We start from the raw sequence: 4944 nt of genomic DNA, 5'->3' as shown, positions 1-4944 counted from the left end.
CCCTGGCACTTACCTGAGGCTCCACCCCACCCAACTTATAAGCCAGCTCCCAGCACTGTACTTCTGGGTAAGTGGCTCCAGGACTGGCACTAGCAGTAGCCAGCTTTGGATCACAGTTTGGCTCCACCTAGGAAACTCCAAGCTCAACACAAGTAGCAGCCATCTACAGATTGCTTTGTATCTCATGCTGGGTAGCCCTGGGAAGAACACAGGTGGTTGTTGAAGCTGATCTGCACAACCCAGGAAACCCCAGAACCTGCATACCCAAGGACAGTTACACATCATGTTGCGGTACCACCACCATGCCCTGGCACAGCTGATTCCCCATGGAAGGTGGAGGTTGGAGGTCAGGGGTCACAGCCAGTTTTTGCAGGTGACTGGCCTGGGTAAATCCCTCCCATAGAACTGTCAACAGCAAACAGAATTCAAATACACAAGAAGAGGTGCACTCAGCCCACAAAGAGGGAACACCATGAGAACCAAGTTTGGTGACAGGGAAGGCTGGGCTACTGGAACATACAGGCCACACTATCAAAACAGAAGGTCATAGCAGCTCTACTAATACATAGAAACAAACACAGGGAGGCTTGCAAAATGAAGAGACAAACATTGTCCAAATGAAAAAAAAAAAAAAAAAACAGATCAAAACTCCAGGAAAAAAAAAAAAAAAACTAAACAGAATGGAAATGAGCAATCTTTTAGATGCAGAATTCAAAATTTTGGTTATAAGGATGCTCAAGGAACTCAGTGAGTACTTCAACAGCATAAAATAGAATCAGGAAGAAATACAAGATATACTAATGGAAATGAACACTTTACAGAGAATCACCAGTAGAGTGGATGAAGCTGACAATCAAATCAATGATGTAGAACATAAGGAAACAAAAACAACCAAGCAGAGCAATAAGAAGAAAAAAGATTTAAAAAAAATGAGAGTAGTGTAAGAAGCTCTTGGGACAACTTCAAGAGAACCAACATTTGAATCATAAGGAGGAGAAGAGAGAGAGAACAAGGGGTTAGAAATGTATTTGAAAAACAATTATGAAAGAGAACTTCCCTGATTTGGTGAAGGAAATAAACATACAAATCCAGGAAACACAGAGTCCCAGACAAGATGGATGTAAACAGGTCAACACTAAGATGCATCATAATTAAAAGGCAAAAGGTTAAAGATAAAGAGAGAATCTTAAAGGAAACAAGAGAAAAGCAGTTAGTTATCTATAGGGGCATTCCTATAATGTTATCAGTCAATTTCTCAAAAGAAAATTTGCAGGCTATAAGAAATTGGCAAGAAATATTCAAAGTCATGAGAAGCAGGGACCTACAGCCAGAATGTTCTACCCAGCAAAGCTATCATTTAGAATTGAAGAGCAGATAAAGGGCTTTCCAGACAAGGAAAAACTGAAGTAATTCACCATCACCAAAACATTATTATATGAAATGTTATAGGGACTTACTTAAGAAAAAGAAGATCAAAACTATGAACAATAAAATGGCAACAAAATACACTATCAACAATTGAATCCAAAAAAAATTAATAAACAAGAACAGATGTAGAATCATGGATATGGAGAATATTTTGATGGTTACTATATGGGAGTGGTGTTTGGGGGAATGGGTGAAGAGGTGAGGAGATTAAGAAGTATAAATAGGTAGTTACAGAATAGCCATGGGGATGTAAAGTACAGTACAGGGAATGGAGTAGCCAAGGAATGTATACATGTGACCTATGGACATGAACAAAGGTGGGTGTACTGGTTGTGGTGGAAAAAAGTGGAAAATCGATACAACTGTAGCAGCACAATCAATAAAATGTTTATAAAAAAGAAAAATGAATTAAAAACTGAACTACTGTTTGACCCACCAATCCCACTTCTGGGAATATATTCTAATAATCCTGAAACACCAATCAGAAAGAATAAAAGTAGCCTTATGCTCATAGTAGTATTATTTACATTATTTACATATGGAAGCAAATCAAGTCCATCAGTTGATGAGTATGTACAATATCTATGGGACATTTATGTCATGGAATACTACTCAGCCATAAAAAGAATAAAATTCTACCCTTTGTGACAGCATGGGTGGACCTGGAAAATATTATGCTAAGTGAAATAAGCCAGTCAGAAAAAGACAAATACCATACCATTTCACTAATATGTGGAACTCTGAAATGAAAAAAAAACTGAATTAACATGCAAAATATAGATAGACTCATAGATATAAAGTAGGTTGACAGCTCTGGATATGGTATTAGGATGTGGGGGGATTGAGCAAAAAGGAAAAAGGACCCAATGACATGGACAACAGTGTGCTGACTGCAGTGGGTAAGGGGGTATAGGTGGGGTATACAGTTATGGAAAAATACAATGAAAGAATAAATGTAATGTTGAAAAAATAAATGAAATAAAATATATTTTTTTTCTGGGGAAGATAAGAAAAACACTTAAATCAATAGACTGAGAAAGCAGATTGCCCTCCTTAATGTATGTGGGCCTCATTCAACCAACTGATGACTTGAATCCAAAAAAGAGACTAAGAGGGAAATTCTCCACCTGGCTCCTAATAATTTAACTAAAAATAAGTACATAAAAGTACTTAAACAAAAACTGAGACAGCAAAATGCTCATTAGCCTTTCAAAGATTTTTAGCGAATGCAATTTGCTTAGGTGTTTTTCCATCCTGAGATTTCTGAGTTAGGCAAAACAAAGGCAAACACCTTACAGCTGTCCTTTGGGGAACCCCTAAGAAAACCAAAAGACACAAGCACAATTCCTTGAAAAGGAGGCCCATGTTGCTCTCTCTGGGACCATGTATACACACTGGGAACTTGGGATGCCAACTTCAAGGGTTCTGCCATGCCAGAGAGGAAGGTGGGACAAGACTAAATCTACATACTGCTCCCTTTCTTTAGTATCTTAAAAGTTTTTTAAAAATCAGAGGAGGAACTATGTTTTATTCAATAGCATTCCCAGTGTGTGAAGTTTCATGAGTGTTGATAAATTGACCTCATGTAATTTGTGTTTCAATAGATTAATAAATCTAACTCCCATCTCCCAATGAACTACATCAGAAAATATCTCATAAGCCCTGGCTGGCATAGCTCAGTGGATTGAGAGTGGGCTGCGAGCCAGGGCGTCGCAGGTTCGATTCCCAGTCAGGGCACATGCCTGGGTTGCGGGCCATGGCCCCCAGCAACTTCACATTGATGTTTCTCTCTCTCTATCTCCCTCCCTTCCCTCTCTAAAAATAAATAAATAAAAATATAAAAAATATGCATAGCACAGATTGAATAAAATTATAAAATGTATAAATTTAATGTTAGTGTTATGTCTCAGAATTTTAAGCACCTCCAATTTTATGTAAATTTATTATTTTATAATTTAGTTATAGCACTTTCCAGTTTCAATGCATAGCTATAGTAAAAAAGTTTGTTTAAAGTTTAAAAAATAACACAACAGTTATCCTACAGTGTCTTTTTTTTTGATTAAGCATTTGCATGGTTGCTGTACATCTTTGACTATATTCCCAAGTACTTAAAAATTGATTTGGATAGTTATTGTTCATATATTAGGTAACTTTGTTACAGGGTGGCTCTTGGAGCTCCCTATATCACCATTTTTGATGTCACTTCATGGTGGTTTGTAGTACATATTTTCTTAATGATAAATGATGTTGAGAATCATTTCATTTGCTTGTTGGCCATTTGTGTATCTTCTTTAGAGAAATGTCTATTCAGAACTTTTGCCCAATTTAATTTTTTCATATTTTGCAATTGTGTATTTCACTTATAAGGACTTATTAAATTTTTGATTTATAGATACTTAATTGCAGTCTATATCTTGCATTTTTATTTTCTTTAGTGTCTGTTAAAGGCAAACATTTTAAATTTCAATAAAGTAAAACTTGTTATTTGTATGTCCTATTTACACATTTTCTAACTTTTAATGTCTCTAAATTTTTCTTTATTTTTTAAACTTAGAATCTTATTTTTTAAAAGTTGAGATTTTTGTTACCATGAATAAACAATTTTTATAGCAACATTCATTGTCTCTCCAAATAATAGACCTTCTTTAATTTCTCAAAGTGATGCTTTGTGTTTTACAATTTATGCATCATACAAATATTTTAATAATATATTGCTAAGTATTTCAGTAGACTTTAATACTATTATATATTATATTTTTTAAATTTTAAAATTCTATTTCTGATTATTCACTGATGGCATATAGAAATAAATTGATTTTGTATGTTGAGTCTCTATCCTTTGTCCTTAGAAAATTCAGTTGCTGGTTTAAATATTTTTGTTTTGCAGATTTTGTTTTATATGAATTTCTGCATATACTATTGTGTCACCTAAACATAGTTTAATTTTTTCTAATTTTTTATGGATTTCTTTTGCTTGTTTTGCAAAGGTTAGGATCTCCAACACAATGTAGAATAAAAGTGGTGACAGCACTTCTGATTGCCAGTCCTCACCTCAGCAGCCCATGTGACCAGGCAGGTATGTAGTTGAGATGCTCTTCAGCACCCTAGCTTGAACCAGGGGGTCCCCCTGCCCCTTGCTCTCACTGAGTTCTTGCATATGCTTTGTGCTGAGTGAGGGTGAGAGGTAAGAATCTGACCAAGAAGAGCTGACCACAGTGGCCCTGGCCTGCTGACCCTGGGTAGGCAGCACAGAAGAAGCTGGAAGCAGAATGAATGCAGTTCTTTATCAGCTTATTTTTAGCCATGTTATGTAAGTGGTTTTATCTCAATGTCACGAAGGGAGGGGGTCTCAGACTTAATTACAGGCTGACAGCCTTTGCTTTTCAAGCAAGCTATTCTGGCAAACCAGATACAAGGATTTGTGAGCTTCTGCTAAACAGAAGCGCCCCTTCCAAGGTGAGCACTCAGCAAAACTTTGAGCCGTCTCCTCCCTGCCTCTCTGACCAGCCCAACCCA

The sequence above is a fragment of the Phyllostomus discolor genome, chromosome X (assembly GCF_004126475.2).
Source record: "Phyllostomus discolor isolate MPI-MPIP mPhyDis1 chromosome X, mPhyDis1.pri.v3, whole genome shotgun sequence".
Classification (NCBI taxonomy): Eukaryota; Metazoa; Chordata; class Mammalia; order Chiroptera; family Phyllostomidae; genus Phyllostomus; species Phyllostomus discolor.
This window is presented reverse-complemented; position numbering follows the sequence as displayed.